The sequence below is a fragment of the Pelophylax lessonae genome, assembly GCF_965119305.1.
Source record: "Pelophylax lessonae genome assembly, chromosome: 12".
Classification (NCBI taxonomy): Eukaryota; Metazoa; Chordata; class Amphibia; order Anura; family Ranidae; genus Pelophylax; species Pelophylax lessonae.
In genome coordinates, this window is record NC_138779.1 from 103821879 (window position 1) to 103844863 (window position 22985).

The following is a 22985-nucleotide window of genomic DNA, read 5'->3' on the forward strand; positions in this document are numbered from 1 at the left end:
CACTCCTTCTCATGAACTCCTCATAAGCCAGGTACCATGCAGAAAAGAATGGCTCCAATAGTGAAATACCGTCAAATCATAAACTTTATTGAAATAAACACATGTATTGCACTCACATTTAGCAGTGTAATGGTGGGCACTTAATGAATGAACGGCAAAACAGGAATCACCACTCGTACCGTACGCCGGGCTACCTCCACACTAACCCAGATGCTTCCGGGATGTGTCACTAAATGTGAGTGCAATACATGTGTTTATTTCAATAAAGTTTATGATTTGACGGTATTTCACTATTGGAGCCATTCTTTTCTGCATGGTACCTGGCTTATGAGGAGTTCATGAGAAGGAGTGGATAGCAAGCTCTCAGCAGTGTGGATCAGTATATGTCTTCCTGCTTATCCAGTAAACTATATATACACCCTGCGTGTTTTGCTCACATGTTAGAACATTTGAGCAACGACATTTGGTGAGTTGCCATTTCTTCTGACCCCTCGGTTTGGCACTTGGTGGTGGTTAAGAGGTGATCCTGCTTAAACGTCACGAACCTTTGGATGTTTTTAATGGACAATTTTATTCTAAGGACTTTTTTTTTTTTTTTCAAATTATATCTTTATTTCTTTAAGTTCAGTTACATATACAGTATATTCATTACATTTTAACTTTCAGGGTTATAATTACAAAACATTTATTCCCTTTAAAGGAACACTAGCCTTTCTTTGGCAATCTATTACCGAACCCAAAAACTCCCATTTCGTTCCTTTTCCTTCTCTCCCCCTCTCCCCCCTGTCCCCCCCAAAAAAAAAGAAGGAGAAATGAGTGCATAGGTCTCAACACTCCTATATTATTATATATCTATTTTCTGCACACAAGTTCTTGTCCTGTACTTAGAGATTACCTTTCTTCTGAATTAACATAATCTTTCCACTGTTTCCATTTCTTCTCATATTTGTCAGTTTGTTGATGAGCAGATAGAACCAATTTTTCTAAGTTATTTATTTCCTCAACTTTCCTTAGCCACATGTTTATGTTAGGTGGTTCAATCTCTTTCCATTTAAGAGGGATACATATCCTGGCTGCGTTCACCAGATGTGGTATAATGGATTTTTTATAATTTTGTATCGGTGTGCTGGGGGTATGGAGCAGAAAGAGGGCAGGTTCTTTGGGAATATGACATTTCATAATTTCCTGTATTGTCCTCCAAATCTGTTCCCAAAACTTTTCTAATTTAGGACATTCCCAGAATATATGGAGCATTGTCCCTCTCTCTGTCCCACATCTCCAGCACAAATCTGTATTTGATATAGAAATTTTATTCATCTTAACCGGGGTATAATACCATCTGGAAAAAATTTTGTAATTCAGTTCTTGGATTCTAACGCACATTGAAGTTGAGAATACTGACTTAATTATTTGATTTCCCCGTTCTAGTGAGAAGACAATACCCATTTCCCTCTCCCATTCCCTCAAAAAAGGAAGTTTACGCCGTTCTACTGATGTCATTAGCAGAGAGTAGATTTTAGATATAGTGTGTTCCAGAATTCCATTTTGGGTGCATAATTTTTCATAAGGTGTTACCTCTTTATCGCCCTGGGAGGGAACTTGCAATGTTCCCAACAACTGGCGTAGTTGAAAGGCCCTCCATGGATCTAGGCCAAAGTGGCCTGAAACGTCTGTTAATTCCTCTATCGTTACCCAACCTGTCTCTGTTAGGAAGTCAGATATTTGTATAATTCCTCTCTCTGCTAAGGCCTTAAATTTCCTGTCTTGATATCCTGTCTCAAAGTGGGGGTTTCCCAATATTGGATACAATACGGAGTTCTCCCGTATTAATTTATCCTGTTTAAATATTTTTGCACATGTTTTGATCATGTTTCCTATAATAGGATGTTTCTTTATTGATGCTGGTAGGATTTTATAACACCATGGGGCTCTTTTCAACGAGATCTCACATTGTGCCTGCTCTAAGTTTGGCCAGAGCTTATATTCTCTGTGTCGACACCAGTCAATCACTCTTCCCAGTTGGATGGCTTGGTAGTATTTCTTTATGTTCGGGACCGCCAGCCCCCCATCTGTTTTAGATTTAAATAAATATTTTTTCCCTACTCTCGGACGTTTTGAATTCCAGATGAAATTCATTATCATAGTTTCGATCTGCAGCAAGTATCGAGGTGGAATGTGGATGGGAAGTGCCTGAAAAATATACAGGAATTTTGGTATGACACTCATTTTGATTATGTTGCACCTTCCCATCCATGAGTGCATTCCTCCTCTCCACCCTTGCAGTAGTAGTTTTATAGATTTTAGTAAGGGAATAAAGTTCAGATTAAACAATTGCGATATTTTTGGTGTGATCGATGTCCCTAAGTATTTTAAGGCTATCTTAGTCCAATTCAATTTAAAATTTGCCCTTAACTGTTGTTGGAGTGTCCCTGTAAGTTTTATTCCCATTGTTTCAGATTTATTGAAGTTTATCTTCATATTAGATTGGGTTCCGTATCTCTCCAACTCGTGTAACAAGTTGGGGAGTGATATAATTGGATTCGTGATCGAAAATAGGACGTCGTCGGCATACGCTGATATTTTATATTGATCCTTTCCCACGCTGATACCCGAAATATCCGGATTCATTCGGATTCTGCACAGGAAGGGTTCCAGTGATAATACAAACAGGAGCGGGGACAGGGGGCACCCCTGTCTCGTTCCGTTTGTAATTAAAAACTCTGTGGATAAGATTCCGTTTACCCTTACTTTTGCAGAAGGGACTGAATAGCTCTGTGTTATCCATTTTAACATTTTCTCACCTATCCCTATATAGCGGAGGACCGTGAACATATACTCCCACCTGACCCTGTCGAACGCTTTCTCTGCGTCGGTATTAAGCAAGACAGTTGGTATCTTATTTTGGTGTGTTATATGTAATAAGCTCAATAGCTTGGTCGTGTTGTCCCTTGCCTCTCGGGTTGGGACAAATCCGACCTGGTCCAAATGGATCAGCTTTGTCAGGTATTTCTGTAGTCTAACTGCCAAAATCTTTGTAAAAATTTTAAAATCAGTGTTCAACAGGGAAATTGGTCTGTAACTTTTGCACGAGGTAGGGTCTTTCCCTTCCTTAGGGATTACCGATATATGTGCATGTATGGTTTCTTTGGGGATTCTATTTTCTGCCCCCCAGGCGTTGAACATATCCCTCATAAATTCCTTCAGGTATGGCATTAACTTCTTATAGTAATGAATAGTAAACCCGTCAGGTCCAGGTGCCTTCCCTACTTTAATATTCTTTATAGTTTCCATTTTCTCCGCAGGTGTTATTGGGGATTCGAGTATTTTACTCTCCTCTTCTGACAACTGGGGCATTTGTGAGGTATATACATATTCCTCCATCTGCGTTTGTAGGACTGTTTGGGTTTTTAAATTATATAATGTTTCATAATATTTTTTAAATTCTTGAGTTATCTGTTTGGGGTATGCAAGTTTCTGTCCTGCGTCTGTTACTATATGTGGTACATAAGTTGTCAGATTTTGGTCTTTAAGTGATTTTGCTAGTAGCTTCCCACATTTATCCCCTGCTTCATAGAAAATCCTTTTAGTTTTCTGAATTGCTGCTTTAGCTCTAAAGGATAAGAGTTCATTAATATCTCTCCTTACTTTCAAAAGCTCATCCTTTCCCTCCGCTGATGGTGCATGTTTATGTTTTGCTTCTGTTTTATAAAGAGCTTGAAGTAGGTGATCTAATTGTTTAGTTCGCTGTTTTTTGATCCTGGCCCCATGTTTAATAAGAATACCTCAAATAACTGCTTTGTGTGTTTCCCATATTATCCCTGGGTCTGAGTCTGCAGTGGTATTAGTTAAAAAGAAAAAAACTATTTCTGACTCGACCTCTGCCATAGTCTCCTTATCTTGTAAAAGACTTTCATTCAGTCTCCAAGTTGTTTCTCTCCTTTCTCTTTTGTTTGGTAACTCATAAATTATTGTAATTGGGGCATGTTCTGACCAAGTCACTGGGCCTATCATTATGTCTTTTATAGCGTGCAATTGACTGTGTGGAATTAAGAAATAATCTATGCGGGAGTATTGTTGATGTAAAGAGGAATAGAATGAGTAGTCTCTTTCTCTGGGGTGCATCAGGCGCCATGCATCTATTAATTGTCCTTCCTGTAGTATTTTAGCAAACTGCTTTCGTACTGTAGGCGGAATTGAGGATAAGCCCCGGGATGTATCTTCTGAAGGAATCAAGGGGATGTTCATATCTCCTCCTATTATTAGATGTCCCCCCTAAACTCGTTGAGCATATCCATGCCCCTCCTCAAGAAACCATCCTGTTTTATGTTTGGAACATACATATTGGCTAGTGTGACTTCGGTCTCTCGTATCGTCCCTTTTACAAATAAATATCGGCCATTTGGGTCGCTCAAAACTTGTGTGCATTTCCAGGGTATGTTCCTTGATAGGAGAATGGATACGCCCTTCGACTTTGCCTCCAAGTTAGTCGAGTGATATACTATAGGAAAGAGATTATTGTTTAACTTAGGGCATTTATCCTCTCTGAAATGTGTCTCCTGTACCATCGCAATATCTATCCTTGATCTTTTCAGATCATCTAACAAAATTCTCCTTTTCTCTGGAGTGTTGAGACCTTTTGCATTAATGGATAAAATCCGTATATTCTCCATTGTAAAAAAAAAAAAAAAAAAAAAGGGGTTAAAAGGAGGGGGGGGGGGAGAGGAAAAAAAAAAAAAGGGGGGGAAAACTTAAGGGGGGCAGGGGGGAGGAAGGAAAGTACCTTCTTGACCTCTCAACTATAGAGAGGTCACTATGTAGCTTCACGCTGGGTTGCTCATCCAATCTATATTGGTTCTTTGAGCAATTTCCTAAATGGGGTTATGTTTGGGTTGGGTTAGAGAATAAAACTCTCCCCTCCCTCTCCCGAACCCCAACACAGATCATCCACATGATATTCCGGCATATATATAAATAAATTCATTATTTTTGTTTATCTACTTCTCCCGGCCTCAATTTCTCCCATCCTACATTCCTTGTATCACATTTAGAGGCAAAGGAGAAAAAATCAAAGAAATAAACATTATATTAGAAAAGAAAAAAAAAACACACAATTCCCCCTACAAAATGGGAAGAAAAAAGTAAAAAAAACAAAAAGAGCAGGGGGGGTGGGGGAAAGAAGAGACGGTTGTACGGGGGTTATCTTCTCCCCTCCTCCCTCCCCCATCCCATCCATCCCCGCCACCCCACCCCAAGATCTCACATTACATTCCCCATCTACCATCTACCCCTCCCCTTCTCCTAGTTCCTTAGTAGGTTGAGTATTACCTAATGCTTCTTCCGCCCCTCCCCCCCCCTTCTAGGACATGTCTACTGTTTTTAACCCTGAAAAAGAGAGAAGAAGAAGGAGAAAAAAAAAAAAAAAGGGGGGGGGAGACAATCCCCTCCCGTTCCCTGTGCTCTATCACCTTCTTAGGGACCGCTTAAATTGGTCCTATTGTGAAATGTGTTTGTAATCAAAAATAAAAATTAAACAAAAACCGTGCTATTCAATAAATCAGATTATAGCCATTATTGGTGTTTATAGGTTACAAAATGTGTTTATGACCAAAAAAAAAGGGAGTCAGTGCTACTCTATAAATCAAATTGTTACAGTTGTTAGTGTTTATAAATTATAAGTACCTCCTTCTTGTTTCCTATCTCTCTTATTCCGTGTAAAAAAAAAAAAAAAAATCTAATTGTTGTGTGCCCTAAAAAAAAAAAGGGAAAAAAACAACATAATTCTCCCATAACCCAAAGAAAAAAAAAAAACACCTCCATAACCACTCTACACTCGTGTCTCATGTGTTCTAATAGTGTATAAAAGAATATAAGAATATAAGAAAATAGTGAAAAAAAAAAAGTGAAAATCCCCTAAAAAAAAAAAAAATTCCCTTTCTCTTTCCTTCCCCCTTTCCCCTTCTTCCTCCTTCCCTCCCTTCCTCTCTCCTCAAGGGGGAAGGTCCTCCTTCCACTCATATGCTTGTAGTATGTATATCTATATAAGACATAAAAAAAAAGAAAAAAGTTCAAAGGTCAATAGTGATTTTGTGCGGGAAAATCAAAAGGTCCTTATCTCTTATTCTCTTCCCGGGGGGGGGGGGGAGGGGTGTATCCATGTATCCATATACCCCCAAAAAAACATAGGGGAGCTAACTGCTCCGAAAAGAAAGGGGGGAACAGCCGAAGAAGGGGTAGGGGAAAAAAAAAAAAATTATTGGGGAGAGAATTTTGTAATAGCAGTATTTCTTCCTATCATTTCTTCATTCTCTCTTCCGATTGGATCCTCAATTCTCTTAGTTCTCTCAGACCTGCACTTTCCTGTTTCCATGTCCATTCAACCTCTGTTCACGGGGGCCCCAAATTGAGTACCCCATTGTTCTGGGGGAAATTGTAAGCCAGTCCTCCACCTGAACAGGTTCTGTACCCAAGAACTCAAATAAGTTGGGTAAATCCGCTGGGGTACGAAGAACAAACATGTCTCGTTCTTTAAAAAAAGTCACTGCCAGCGGATATCCCCATCTGTACCTAAAACCTTGCTGCTTTGCTCTCTCCAGCACTGGCCGTAGTAATGATCTGCGGTATAGTGTGGTTTTAGACAGATCCGGGAGTATTTTTATTTTAGCCCCTGCGAATTCAACTATACCTATGTCCCAGGCTTTCCGGAGGATCTCCTCTTTCTGTGTATAGTGATGCATTTTACATATTATATCACGGGTCTGTTGGGGTCTGTGTATCTGAACCCTGTCAGTCTATGGACCCTGTCAATTTCCATAGGGGCCGCAGGATGTGAGGTGGGGGCTAGCACTTTTAAAAAAATGTCTCTCACCTTTTCTTGTAAATTTTCCCCTTCCACCTCTGGTACGCCTCTCAGTTTTAAGTTCCCTCTGCGGCTCCTATCTTCTAAATCTTCCATATGAAGTTGCATATTAATGGTGGCCTCTGATAATGTCTCTGTGGTCTTCCTTATGACCGCTACTTGGTCCTTTACTTGTGTGATCTCGGTTTCTTTTAAGGTAACTTTATCGGATAGTTGGACCATATCTTTGCGAAGCTCCTGGATATCACGTCGATGTGTTTCCTCAATCCGCATGATTAATGCCTCTATCTCTGCTTTAGTGGGCAATGCCTTCAATAACACTTTAATATCCGGATTTACCTTTTCCTGCTGAATCACGGGGTCCGCTTCGAGTTCTCTCGCTGCTGTCCCCCCGGGGTTTGTCATGTTTCCCTCTGGCGGCTTCTCACCTTTCTCTGCATGCTGTGTGCACTGCACTCCCTGCGCACTCTGTTTGGGCTGTGTCCCCACACGTGCCGCCGCCATCTTGGTTTCAGGCACTCCGGACAGCTGCTGTTGAAAGTATTGCTGTATTCCACCACCTGATCTCCTCTGTAATTGGCGCCGGTCTACGACCGAGCGATCGCTAACCGAGCGGGTCACTGGGCGATTCCTGACCGGGTTACTTGTTTGCATGCCGTGTAGCTATGCTGTGTCGTGGCAGTCCGGGAGAGGGGTTAGCGGGAGCTCCTACTCACACGTCCTCACATCTCTTCCTCTCCAAGCCACTCCCCCCCCATCACTATTGAGTATTGTCATCTGCTCTCTAAGGACTTTTTTGACACTGAGATCATTCATTTAATACTTAGAGTGCTAAGTTGATTATTACCAGTTTTGAATACTTAGTTCATATGGGTTCATTTGGTTTTTTCTGAGTCAATTCATATTGACTCTTGCGCTACTATTTTTTCATTTTTATCTGTATACAAATATTTTAGTTATTTGGCTAAGTAGCAGCAGTCTGTATTATTATTATTATCTATTGTAGCAGTTAACAGCTGACTCCTCCTTGAGCGCAGAGATATCTTGGGAGACAGTGGTTGTCCAGGTATTTTATATTATTACACTGCAGAGTGCATGAGGATCATGGGAAATGGAGTTCCAAAACATCTGGGGTGCCAAGGTTCGCCATCACTGCACTAGAACATTATGTCGGTGGGGAGAGGGGTTGGGAGACAGGGAAATTTAACTAACACAAGAGGAATCAGCACAAGGGACACATCCTACTGACTGTAGGTTACGTCCCTTGTGCTGATTTTACTGTTTGGGATTTTGGCTGCACTTCGGTTGTAATACAGGCTTCTTTATAGACTAAAAGAGAACATTTAAAGGGATTGTAAACGTTCACCTTGTAAAACAACCCATTCATTTTAAAATAGAAATTGCAGGCAAAGGACGGGTGCATGTTGGGCTTCCAGATTCTGATAAGCCCCTTGCCAGCAGATATTCACAACCACTGTCCACGGTTGTGGGGATGAGGCCCTTGTTCCTATAAAAATAGGCACAAGGTGCTTTGGGGTGGGGGGCAGAGCTCCAAAGCACCCACCCCACTATGTTAAGAGCATGTGGCCTGGCATGGTTCAGGGGGGGTTAAGGATCTGTTGTTAAAGATGCCACAGACGGCTTCACGGCCCTGCTCCTTAACAACCAGCTGACACTATGCCCTGAATGGGCAAAGCTTTGCCCAATCAGGGCGCAGAATGCACTGTGCATTGCTTACATTGCCCAGTACATTGCAGGCTGTTCGTCAGGGCAAACACCTGGAGAACACCCTGCAAATTGGGGTGTTTGGCGAAAGGCCGAATAGGCAAATGTTTGGCCGAACTCATATTAGGACCGAGCCATTTGCCCATCCCTAATACCCATATAGAGGACCTGTGATCTAGTAGGTTCAGGATGGAAAGAGCATGCTAACTCCTTCTTTTTCCTGGCCAGCCAATCTACAATCTCAAAAGAGGGTTTGGTATGGATTTGTTTGTTTCTTAAAGTCACCTGCTGAATTTATAGACACAATAAAGCAGCCAGAAATTAAAATTTTGCAGCAATATAAATATTGTTTTTCTTTGTAGAAGTCCCATTTGCTTTAGTACATGTAGGTTTAGGGCATCCTCAAGAATATTATTAAGGAAAAAATATGTATTTTTAATGTTGCTCTTTAAGCCTTAATAAAAGAGCTGTTCCCTTCTGAATGGCAATTTTTTATTTGCAATGGTACATTTTCCCCTTGGCACTATCCAGCTTGCTCTCCTCCATCCACTTTTCTGACCAGCCAGTCTACATTCTCAGATTAGGATCAAGTATGGATTTTGAGGAGGACCTCCTGCATTTTTTTCTTGTTTCTTGTGTAGGGTATCTTGTAAAGTTTATACCAGATCCTCATCAAGGAGATTGTCTGGCACGGATCTTGAGGGGAATCCCAGACTCTGTTTACAATCATAATAAAGTGTCTGAGAAATGTAGTTTGCCAGCAATTTAATTTAATTTTTAATTTTGTAAATGTCACATTTGCTATGGAACATTGTACAGGGAGTCACTTTATTTGCAGGTTCAAGGTCCAAGGATGGTATTTAACAGAATGTTTATTTTATTTTTGCCCCTTAAGCCATATTAAAAAAAGAGCTAAACCCCAGTTTATATTTAACAGAGCAAAACTGCCTAGAAAATGTAATTTAGCAGAATATGTCATTTTAAAGGAGTTTTTTTTAGTAATAACAAACATGTTATACTAACCTGCTCTGTGCAATGATATTACATAGATAAGCCCTAAACCTCTTCTTCCGGGGTCCCTCGCTGGCGCTCTGGGTCCTCTTTTTCTCTGTGTAGGAAGCCATCTTCCTATGGTGACACATCTGGGGACCTGCTCCTGAGCCCTCTGTGATAGACCCAACTAGGACAAGGGCTTTTGGAGAGGACTAGGGGCAAGCCTCCTACCCACTGATTATGGCCCATGTAGAAAACAGATTATTCTATAATGATGGGCAACCAGTTATTGGACACTGAGAGCATGTTTTGGATTACTTCTCTAAATAAGGACAATAAAGCTTCCCTACTTGATTGGAGGCAAAGGTGTAATATTAATCCTGTACAGGATAATGGTGTCCCCCTTGCAAACTGGGTTTGGGAGGCTCCTTCACTTGGGACAGAAATATTTATTAACGATATCCCTTAAGAAATCTATGAAGATAAATTAATTCCACTTTTTCAGACTGCTGGCATATTGTAGGAGTTTGTCTCATAGACTGTTGATGGATAGGCTAAGGTGGGGGTGGGGTGGGGATTGTTATGTGTTTATTGTTTAGTACAGTAGGTCTTTCACATTGTTCTATTGTTTATATCTGTTGGCTAACTCTTGGAGGTATCTATGATGGGATTAGCCCTTTGTTAGCTCTACCTCGTTATCCAAACCGTTGTGTGATGTTTTGGGTAAATTATTGTTCATGTGCTTTTCAAGTGTATAAAAAACCTGTATTTCTGTTCAATAAACGACCTTCTTTTGGTTCTATCCCAACATCTTGTCTGTGTATGATGCTTTGGGTTAAAGGCTGGTATTAGCTCTCTAAGTCTGCTGTAACGGTTTGGAAGGCAGGAGGCACTGTTTGGAGGAAGGAAGCACCTAAGCAGGGTGCCCAAGCAGTTCCATCACATTTGGTGGCAGCAGTGGGATGCTTCCTGCAGTCTGGGACATCCAAACCATCAACGGGTTCCAAGGCCTGGATAGCAGAAGAGGAGAGGTACAGATATCAGCCACCACGGAAGAGGAATTCGGAAGGAGGCTATGAGAGAAGCTGATACAGTACAGGGGACCAGTGTCAGTGCAGGTCCTGCTGGGATGGTATGATTCTGTCTGTCAACAACTCTGGAAGAAAGCACTAGCCCATGAGTAGCACCATCAGGGAAAAATTGTTCCTCCATCCAGGAAAGGTACTGGTCACAGTACAAAGTGGGGAAACAACCACACAAGGAATGGACAGCTGAGTTAAGCAGGCTGGTCCAGGCAGAGATGCAGTTAGAAGAGAGCTACAGAGCCGTCCGCTGGTATATAGCCCATTGGACGGCAGCCCGATGGAAGGCTTTGGCTATGTCGACCTGGGGCTGTTATTGGAGAGGCTGTCCAAGGACATCGCCTACAGATGGCTGATAGACTCTGCTAAGTCTGGGACTATCAGGAAGTACCAGCCAGCAGCGCTGAAATTCTGTCTGAAGTGTTGGCAATGGGGCAGAGTAGCAGTGTGCTTTGCCCACCTCCAGCTTTGGAAGCGGAACTCTTATGGCGGATGCAGCAAGTGTTGACTCACCTTAATAAACTGCACAGGACGACCCTGAGTGAAGGAATGCATCTGTCCAGCAGCCAGATAAGGGTACGGGAGATAGAGCAGCCAGCTTATCTCCCCAGCTGCAGTCCAAGGACTCTGGAAAAGAGGAAGCTATCCTTGCTCCCCCGCCACAGATCCCAGAAAGCATGGATTTATTTGACTTTTCATTGGAGGATGTAACATTTACTCAACTTTCTACTGAAATGCTGCCATCCGGGCAGAACATTGCTAATCTCTGCCCAGCACCTTCAGTGGCTCTGGGGATGGTAAACCTCTACTCACTGGGACCAGCTCCAGGCACTGGGGATTTAATAGACTTTTCTGCTGAGGAGGAACAACCCAGTATACCTCCAGCACAGGAGATGGCATCAGGTCAGAGCGCTGCTAGCCTATGCCTACAACAATCGGTGGCCCTAAAAGATTTGTGCAAGGTCACTGACCTATCATTTTTGCTTTCCAGCAGAGGAGCTGGTGTCAGGGCAGAACATCACTGAGCTCTGGCCAGCACCAACAGCAGCTTTAGCCTTCCTGAGAGAAAAAGCAGTCAGCCTTTCTCCCAAACCACCAAAAGAGACATTGGATTTCCTGCCAGCAGCATCTGTGAAGTTACAACAAACTTCTCCAGCTGAAGCGCTGGCAACCGGACGAAGGGTCCAAGACCTCTGCCCCTCCCCTGCAGCCGGCCCAGGGTGAGAAGGTGGCAGTCACTCCCCAGCAGTAGATCAAGATCCAGGGGGAAAAGGGAGAGGAGGTGGTCTTCTCCCCCTAACAGCAGTGTTGGGACTCAGAAGCAAAGGAAGTCATCCTGGCTCCACAGTGGGAGTCTGGGAGTTTGGAAGATGAAGCAACCGGCTCATCTAGCCAGCGGCAGATCACAGTCTGGGAGTGAAGGAAGCTGTCCTCCCTCTCCAACAGTCAGTCAGAGAAGAGGAAACTGTCTTCCCTCACCAGCATCAGTCAGAGAAGAGGAAACTGTCTTCCCTCACCAGCAAGGATCCATGCACCTGAAAGACAGTACCAGAGAAATGTCATCCCAGCAGCCAGATGAGGGTACGGGGGATGAAGCAGCCAGCTCATCTCCCCAGTGACAGATACACAGTTTGGGAGTGGAGGAAGCTGGCCTCCCTCCCCAACAGTTAGCCTAAGTGCAGGATGTGGGGTTCCCAGCTGCTGGCATCAGGGCAGAGTGCTAACAACCTCTGCCCAGCACCGGCAACCACTCTGGGCATGTGGCCCCCTCTCCCCAGTGACAAGTGAAGCTCCTACTCCCAGCTAAAATGCTGGCAACAGGGCAGAGTGCCGGTGCCTCTACCTAGCACCTACAGTGAGTCCACGGCATCAGGGAGCTGGGGTAGTCGGCCCCTCTTCCCAGTAGCAGAAAAGAACACCCAGCTGAAGCAATGGCAGCCGGACATAAATTCCACAACCTCTGTCCCACACCTACCGATGACAACTATTCCCTGCAGCCCATAAGAAAAATCATGTGGACCGACTACGTGAGTTCACTCTGCCCAACTAACACATGTCCAGACCAGGTGGATGTCTGGGACCTTTATTAGTCAGCTTTGGATGGGAGAGAAATGTCACAGACCCAGCCAGGACAGGGGCTTTTGGAGAGGACTGCAGGGTGGCCGATCTTGCCCATGGACTATAGGCCCTGGCTTTTAGGGGAACACTACTCTTTGTGAGGTGTATGCCTTGGAGTGGTCTTGTTTCTGATGTAAGTCCATGTCTCCCCAAAATGCACAGACTCTGGGAATGTAGGCCCAGGATCCATATTTAGGGCCTAGATGCCCCATTATCAACAATGACTACTTTAGGTTGTGATACTCAGAGCAGATGTTAATATCATTAGCTCAAAGAAACCTGATTCTTGAGGTCTCCTGCTATAATCTGTTTAAGGTGTTATGTGTCTTTTGTCCCATTGACTAATTTCCCCATTACGTGCCTCCTCAGTGTGCATTCCCCTTGTTCTATTGTTTCTGTCTGTCTGCTCATCTCTGTGTGTATACTTATAATAATGTGTAATGTACTTTGTTACTGGATAGTCTGGTCACCCCCTGACTAATCAAGGCTAGTTTAATCTTACTGTTTATAGTTTATGTTGGCTCTGCCTTGGTTATGTTAATTATATTCCTGTATACAGTTTTCATTTGCATACGATAATATGATCAACTGCCCCCCTGTTTGTGTAGTATATAAATTCTGTGCGAGTTTTCAATAAACTGTTCCAGTTTGCATATACAAGCTATCGTCGACTAGTCTTGTATGCTCAGCTATAATATCAAGCTCAGCTATAATATCTATGTCCAGACTGGAGGAAGCTATACACTGACGGAGGCACCCAAGCTGAGTGTTGGATGGTTCCAGCACAACTTCTATATGCAAAACACAAAATCCAACAATATCTATGCTATGAGAATAATTACTGATAAATGTATGTGTTTTGTGTCAGCATTAATTGGCTGTAATTTGCTTGGGTGGCTTGTAAAATTATTAATTAATAATAATAAATATAACTTTCTTTCATGTTCCTGAACATTGTCTTAGGCCCCTTTCACACTTGCACTTGAGATTTTGCTGCAATTTTGACTGGACTTGAAGCAATGCCTGTGTAATCTTGAGGTTTATGGACCTCAAAATGCATCAAAGTTGGACCAAAGGAGTGCAGGGACTACTTTGAAGTCATTGCGACTTGAAGTCACACAGATTTGAATGGTACTCATTGGAAATCATGGAGTATGACTTGTCATGCGACTTTGCAGTCCCAAGTCACAGGACCAGTCGCACAAGTGTGAAAGGGGCGTTAAGCATGGTAACCTTTAAATAACGAACAGAACTGCTTTTCTGCTACAGCTTGGTAACTTGTATATGGGTTTACTAATCATTTACAAAGAAATCCTTTTTGCAGTCTTTTTTGTTATTATCTTTTTTTGACAGCAAAAACAAATGATAGCTAGTCAAATTACAGATTTTCAGCAAGCTTTATTCTCAGTGCAATTTTCTAAACTGACATTCTTACAAATACACTTGTATATTTTATGCCCCTGGCCTTACAATCATGTCATATATTTTGCAATAATATAGTTCACAGTCATCAGTAACATTATTACAGTTGATGTAAATTTCCCAGATTTTTATTATAATTTCTTGTTGTTTTGTTATTTCTTTCAGTTGCCTTACATTCCTGGTCAGAGAGCAGTGCAGAATAACATTCTTAAAGTGATTTTTTTTTTTTAACAATTTAACATTCTTTTAACAAAAATAAAGCTGATAGGATTTGCAACCTAGAGCTGTCTGTATACACATCCAGCACCTTTCATTGTCCCCTCCAAGTCTGAATGTCTGTCTATTCTGATCTGACAAAGTTCCGCCTTTAATAATAGGGACAGAGATTACCCACCTTCAGCCCCCTCCTATACATTCCTTCTGGCCAGCAAGGCAGCACATAATAGTGGAATGTGTGGGGGGCAGGAGCCAGGAAACATCACAGTTTTGCCCACCGTTTGGGGTGTAGAAAAAATGCTGCAAGTTGTTTATAGACACCAGCCCTTTTTACTACAAGCACCTATTTTATTTTTAAGTGACAAAGTCAGTTAAAGTGCAATGTGTTAGTTTTAGGGATATATATATATATATATATATATATATATATATATATATATATATATATATATATATATATATTCCAGTAATCCAACAAGAAACACACTTGGTGGAGTTACAGCATTGACGTCATCTCGCCTGCCAAGGTGTTGATCAGAAGTTACTGGAGTTTTAATGTGATTTATCTGCCTATCTTTGTAAGTAGTTTTACCTTTATTAAAAGCTGGATTTTAAAAACTACTACACTATGGGAGATTTTCTTCCTCTTGCCCATTAGTGAGTTTTATATACCATATGGTGGATTGAAGTAGCTGGTGGGATGAGTTCCATCTGATACCTGGGAGCCATTATCTATCCTTTCTTGTGGGTTCTCTCCCAATGCGCAGCCAGACCTCCTTCATTTGAGGTCTTAAAATCTGGTAAGCAACTTGTGACTGGTGAAGAGTATCACTTATCTTGCTGGAATATATTGGCATATTCATTTTTTTATGGGCTTTGCACTGCGCACTTTTTTGATTATGTGGGACTTATTTGATTTGATTTTCTGAGCACTTACATGACATTTTATTTATTTGTATTTTTTGTTTCAATATGTTTATTATGCAGAAATCAAAGGTGCAAACATTATGATGGTAGATTGGAACATATGTTATATGTTAATATGTGGAATGTATGATAAATAACATCATCAGAGAGGGGGGAGGGGAAAAAGGAAGAGGGGGCGAGGGGAAAAAGGAAGAGGTCAGAGAGAAGTACATGCACTTAACCGGTTGCCGACCGCCGCACGACTATATACTGCGGCGGTCAGCCCAGGCCAGGCAGAGTGACGTACCGGTACGTCACTTGCCTGTCACTTCCTTGTGAGCCAATAGCGGGCGAGCGCGCGCCCGCGGAGGCACGCGCCCTCCGCGGCTCATTCACAGTGAAGTTAGTGCGTGTGACCGGCGGACACGATGTCCGCCGGTCACTCGCCGATCGTCGGTACAGAGGGAGAAAGTCAGGCGGCTGATGTAAACAAGCCGCCTGTCATTCTCCCCTGTGTAGAAACAGTGATCAGACGGTTCTACTATGTAGGACCGTTGATCACTGTTCCTACACTAGTAGCCACAGCCAATCACAGTAGAAAGCACGCCCCTAGGGACACACACAGCCCCTCCCTCTCAAATAAAGTTAACCCCTTCACTGCCAGTGTAATTTTACAGCAACAGTGCATATATATAGCACTGATTACTGTAGAAATGTCACTGGTAACCCCAAAAGTGTCAAAAATGTCAGTCAAGGGTCCGATCTGTCCGCCCCAATGTTGCAGTACCGCAAACAAAATCGCAGATCGCCGCCATTACGCGTTAAAAAAAAACAACAAAAATGACAAAAATCTTTCCCTTTGTTAGTAAACGCGATAACTTTTGCGCAAACCAATCAAAATACGCTTTTTGCGATTTTTTTTTTTACCAAACATATGTAGCATAAAACAAATTGGCCAAAAATGTTAAAAAAATTTGATTTTTTACATTTTTTTGGGGGGGAATTTCATATAAAAAAATGTGAAAAATATTGTTATTTTTGCAAAATTGACGCTCTTTTTTTGTTTATAGCGCATGATCAAAAAATCGCACAGGTGATCAAATACCACCAAAAGAAAGCTCTGTTTGGGGGAAAAAAAGGACGTCAAATTCGTTTAGGTACAGCGTCGCACGACCGCGCAATTTTCCGTTACGCAGTCACGCAGTGCCGAATCGCAAAATACCCCCTGGTCTTTTAGCAGCCAAATCCTCCGGGGCTTGATTAAAGTTGTTCAAGATTCGTATCAGCTTATTATATGACTTATCTTTTGCTAACAGTATCTTATAAGTGTGGTGAGTCTGACCCATACCTATGACATCTAATAACTCAGAAGCTTTAGTACTTTTCCATAGTTTGGTGATGTTGTGTCTAGCAGCTAGTAGGACGTGTGTTATTATTTTCCTATGCTTTTTTGGTAGGGTATCGAGGTTTACGTTTCGTAGCGCTAATTCAGGTGAAGGTACTATGTTTATCTCTGTAATTTTTGAAAGGAGGGAGAAAATTCTCCAATAGTGTGTTAGCTTTGGGCATTCCTATAAGATGGACTAAAGTGCCCTTTATAGCACATCCTCTCCAGCAATGTGGTTAAGTGTGGTTGTCGAATTTTGCCAACCTGTCTTGGGTTAGGTACCTCCTTTGTGTTATGTTTTGTGTGAGTTCTCATAGGGCAGAGCATTTGGTTGCCTCATATGTGGACTGAAGGGCTTTTTGCCATTGTTTATCTGTTAATTTTTTACCTAGGTCCCATTCCCAGTGGTTGATATTTGGGAAATGATAAAAGTGCATCTTTTCTTGTAAGATATTGTACAGTAGAGAAATCCCTTTTACCCTTGGCGTACTGGGTGAGTAGTAGGATTGTATCACCGTAGGAATAGAGATCCAGAGATGTGGGTTTTTCTTTTTTTTTTTTTTTTCAAATTTTAATTTTTTAATTTTATTGGAAGTGGGTTTTTCTTAAGACAGTAAGCTATTTGTAGGTACTGGTAGTAGAATTCTGGGCAAAGAGCTAATTCTAATTTATGATAGTGGAAGAGTTTGAGTTGGCGATTTAGGACAAAATCTGTCACGAGATCAGGAATGAGCAATTTGAGAGCAGGAAGAGGAAGTTTGATGGGAGAGGTTGGAGTGTTAACCCACGATGAGGAAATGAATTTGCACCAGGCTTTAACGGCCTTCAGAATGGTAGGAACTAAGTGCTGAGAGAGTTTTGCTTTCGGTATAAGCTGTATAGACAATTTTTTTGATTTTTTGCTCTCGATAATATTCCTTTCTAGTTCCCACATCGGGTGGAAGCCTTGTGGCGAAACTATTCTTTCAGTTGAGCTAGTATGCCTGCGATGTAGTAGTCAGCCAAATCTACCAAGCCAGATCCCCCTGCTGACCTATGTTTAATAAGTCTAGTTTTCGATACTCTTGATTTTTTTCCTGCCCAAATAAACTTTAGGAGTGTTTGGAGGTTTGGAGGGAGTTAGGGTAACTTTTGGGTACAGGGATGGATAGAGTGCGGAATAGGTAAATAAGTTGTGGCAGTATAGTCATCCTAAACGCCACCAGGCAGCCTGCCCACGGGAGTTGTGTTTCACTAGATGTTGAAGGGATCAAATTTTGTTTATAATGAAAGTTGTTTTTCTTTAAAGAGATTTTTCAAGTTTCTCATCAAGGTGATTCCTAAATAAGCTATGCCTGTGTCTGCCGGGTGGAATGGAAATTGTAAGGATAGGAGGATGCGGGTAGTACCATCAACCCAGAGGTCTAGTATATGTGATTTTGTAGCATTGAATTTATAGTAGGTGATAACTAAAGTTATATAGAATGTCTTGTACAGCTGGTAAGGACGAATGTGGATTGGTCAGGATTAATATAATGTCATCTGCAAAAAGGCCTATCCTGTAATTGTGATCTCCAACTTGGAATCCGGAAATTAGTTTGGAGCTGCGGATACATTTTGCCAGTGGTTCAATGATTAAGTTAAAGATTAAGGGTGAAAGGGGGCACCCTTGGGGGGTTCCAGCATCTCAGCTACATATGCTTAAGCAGAGGGAGCAGACTATAATGCCATAATGGCAGATAAAATGGAATCTCTAAATCCAAATTTTATGAGTACCTCTTTCATATACGTCCAATGTACTCTGTCAAATGTCTTCTCTTCTCGAGGGAGAGACGCAGAGAGGGCATTCCGTCGGTGCTGGCCATATGGTTTAGGTTAAGAAATCTTCTCGTAGCATCAGAAGTTTGCCTACCTTGAATAAAGCCTGCTTGGTCTGTATTAGTAAGAAGTGGGAGCAGTTTGGACAATCAGGAGGCCAGCAACTTAGCATAAAGAGAAGGGAGATGGGTCTAAGTTTTTAGGGGTGTCTGGGTCTTTTCCTGGTTTGGGAAGAGCAACGATAATTGAAGATAACATTTCATCCAGAAACATAGAGGAGGAGGTAGCGTCGTTGCTGAGGTTTTAAAGGTGGGGGGTGAGAATTGTGCTATATTGTTTATAGTACTCTCCTGGTAAACCATCTGGACCAGGGGATTTACCAGCTGGGAGGGAGTGGATGGCTTGGGCAATTTCTTGGTGAGAGGATGGGGAGTTCAGATATTTAAGATGGGCATCAATTAGAGTTGGAAGTTTAATTTTAGATAGAAACTGTTGAATTAACTCCTGGTTAGGTTGGGGGGTTGATTTCTCATCTTTAAGGTTATCTAGGGTTTCATGATATGAGATAAAGGCATTCACTATGAGTTGGGAATATATCACCCCTTTAGTAAAGGGGTGATATATAAAAGGGATAGAGGTCTTGTTACGCTGGCCTCACAGGCATAAAGCAATGGTCTTCCCCGCCTGGTTGGAAGTAGAATAGAATGTGGCCCCAAGCCTAAGATGTGCTTTCTCATATGAGTCTGGGAGAAGTGCTCTCAACTCTTGGCAGAGAGCTAGTAATTTAATTTTAAGGTTATGAGTTGGTTCAGCTTTATTTTGCACATGGATATTAGTAGTCTAAGTGGCAAGCTCATCAAGACACTGCGTTCTCCTTTTTTTAGCCAAAGAATTAATCTGTATCATTATTCCCCTGATGAAAGCCTTGTGCGCTGACCAGAGTGTAGATGAATGGGGGACCGAACCAGAATTGTGGAGGAAGAATTCCATAAGGTGTTGGCAGATTTGTTCAGCATACAGTGCAGCTTGTAGAACGTGGGTATTGGCTCTCCAAATTTTAGGAGGATTTACTGCGGAGGAGGAGGTTATGATGATGCTCACTGGTGCTTGGACCGACCAAGTGATAGTGTCGATGGTAGAGTTGGAAATGTGTTGCAGTAGCCATTTATAGACTAGAAAAAAAGTCTATTCGGCAGTATCGGTTGTGTGGGGCAGAAAAGAAGGTGTAGTCTTTCTTCGTCGTGTGGTGGCACCTCCAAACGTCGTATAGATCGTGGGTGCGGAGGGAGTTCAACATACATGAGGAGTGCCTTGGGGATGGTTTGGAAGTATCCAGTGATTGGTCAGGTGCTATATTTAAGTCTCCACAAATAATCAGAGATCCTTGCATATATTTGTCGATTTTCTTCATCACTTTTTTAAGAAAGTGAATTTGGTGTGAATTTGGGGCGTAGAGGCAGACCTGTGTATATTTGGATCCATTGATGGAGCATATTAGGATTATATATCTGCCATTGGGGTCAGGAAGTTTCTTATGTAATGTGACGTCCGTTGACTTGTTAATAGCCACCAGAACTCCTTGTTTCTTTTTTTCTTGGTTAGAGGCTAGGAAAACCTGTGGGAAGTATTTGTGGTGGTGGGGTGGGGTGGCAGATTCTTTGAAGGGCGTTTCCTGTGCACAGACAATATCGCAGTGCGAATGCTGTACCGTCCACCACAAAGAGGCCCTCTTTGCAGGGTGATTTAAACCTTTCACTTTCAAAGATAGGATTTTTAATCCTCATCTGAAAGGGTGATGTGATGAGATGGGTGGTAGTTTACTCACGGTTATGATGAGCTGAAAGGTGTTTGTTTCAGCAGTGATGGTGCGTAGGTGCTGGATCACATGAGAGGTCCTGCATAGGTCCTAATGTATCGTGTTCATTTAAAAGATCGGTAATGTTCACGTTCATGAGAAAGGGAACAGAAAACTGGTTAACAAAGATGACGAACAAAAGAAGACAGATGACAAACAAAGAAGACAGAACTTTGCAGCCATAATGGAACCAAGTAGACTGCATCTGGCCAGGTGGGGGGGGGGGGGACAATTCAAGTAGAACTAGTGGCCAAAGGGTCACTGAGGTGTCACTATGTGTGGCTAAGTAAATTTGCACCACCAGAGAAGGTGAGTTAGCGGTTTCTAGTGCGAGGACCATAAGGATTTTTAAGCCAGGGAGGCTGGCTCTTGTCGGGAAAGCTGTGTGCATTGGAGTTTGGAACCTGGGTGGGGATGATGCCCCATTCCTTACAGTGGGGATCGAACGTTTGGGCACCCCAGATAAAGATTTGTATTAATGTGCATAAAGAATCCAAGGAAAGATGGAAAAATCTCCAAAAGGCATCAAATTACAGATTAGACATTCTTATAATATGTCAACAAAAGTTAGATATGTAACAAAAGTTAGTTTTTATTTCCATCATTGACACTTTCAAAATTACAGAAAACAAAAAAAATGGTGTCTGCAAAAGTGTGGGCACCCTACAGAATTTACAGCATGCACTGCCCCCTTTGCAAGGCTGAGACCTGCCAGTGTCATGGATTGTTCTCAATCATTGTCTGGGAAGACCAGGTGATGTCAATCTCAAAGGTTTTAAATGCCCAGATTCATCTGACCTTGCCCCAACAATCAGCACCATGGGATCTTCTAAGCAGTTGTCTAGAAAACTGAAACTGAAAATAGTTGACGCTCACAAAGCTGGAGAAGGCTATAAGAAGATAGTAAAGCGTTTTCAGATGTCAATATCCTCTGTTCGGAATGTAATTAAGAAATGGCAGTCATCAGGAAGCAAGGATCTGGAAGACCAAGAAAAATATCAGACAGAACAGCTCGCAGGATTGTGAGAAACACAATTCAAAACCCACGTTTCACTGCACGATCCCTCCAGAAAGATCCAGCAGACACTGGAGTTGTGGTACACTATTCCACTATAAAGAGAGATACTTGTACAAATATGGTCTTCATGGAAGAGTCATCAGAAGAAAACCTCTTGTACGTCCTCACCACAAAAATCAGCGTTTAAACTTTGCAAGTGAACATATAGACAAGCCTGATGCATTTTGGAAACAAGTTCTGTGGACCGATGAGGTTAAAATTGAACTTTTTGGCCGGAATGAGCAAAGGTACGTTTGGAGAAGAAGGGGCACAGAATTTAATGAAAAGAACCTCTGTCCAACTGTTAAGCATGGGGGTGGATCAATCATGCTTTGGGGTTGTATTGCAGCCAGTGGCACATGGAACATCTCACGAGTAGAAGGAAAAATGGATTCAATAAAATTTCAGCAAATTTTGGATGGTAACTTGATGCCATCTGTGAAAAAGCTGAAGTTAAAAAGAGGATGGCTTCTACAAATGGATAATGATCCTAAACACACCTCAAAATCCATGGGGGATTACATCAAGAGGTGTAAACTGAGGTTTTTCCATGGCCTTCACAATCTCCTGACCTCAACATAATTGAAAATCTATGGATAGACCTTAAAAGAGCAGTGCGTGACAGACAGCCCAGAAATCTCAAAGAACTGGAAGGCTTTTGTAAGGATGAATGGGCAAAGATACCTCAAACAAGAATTGAAAGACTCTTGGCTGGCTACAAAAAGGGTTTACAAGCTGTGATACTTGCCAAAGGGGGCAGTACAAGATATTAACTCTGCAGGGTGCCCAAACTTTTGCAGGCGCTATTTTTTGGTTTTCTGTTATTTTGAAAGTGTAAATGATGGAAATACAATCTAACTTTTGTTGACATATTATAAGAATGTCTAATCTGTAATTTGATGCCTTTTGGAGATTTTTCCATCTTTCCTTGGCTTCTTTATGCACATTTAATACAAATTTTTACCTGGGGTGCTCAAACTTTCGATCCCCACTGTAAGTAGAGAGACGCCCTTGTCCAGGGAGGTGATAGTGAAGGATGTTCTGTTGCGGTCCACCATTAATTTGGTTGGATGCTTCCACTTGTAGGCTATTCTATTGTTGCAAAGTGTTTTAGTGATTATGTTAAGTTACCTGCGGTGATCGAGGGTGTGCTTTGATAGGTCAGCCTAAATCTGTATGTTTGCGTAAGGATCCAGGAGTTTCCATAGGGAACGCAACTTTTTTACTAGTTCTTCCTTAGTGGAGAAGAAGTACACTCTCATGAGTACGTCCCTTGGGACTTCATCAGGCAGGAAGGAAGGTTTGGGTATGCAGTGTATGCAATCTATTGTTAGCTCCAGAGTAGTTAATTCAGGCAAGAGCGAATGCAAAAGATCTTTAGTAAATTGCATGAGATTCTGAGGAGGAAACGATTTGGGTATTCCTCCTAATTTTAGGTTATTACGCCTGAAGGCATCCTCCAGGTCAGCAATTTTTGCCCTGAGCAGTGCCTCTCTTCCTTATTTTCATTGTTTGCGTTGAATAAATCATTAACAGTTGTAGTGATATCTGTTTAAGCATTTTCTACTTGA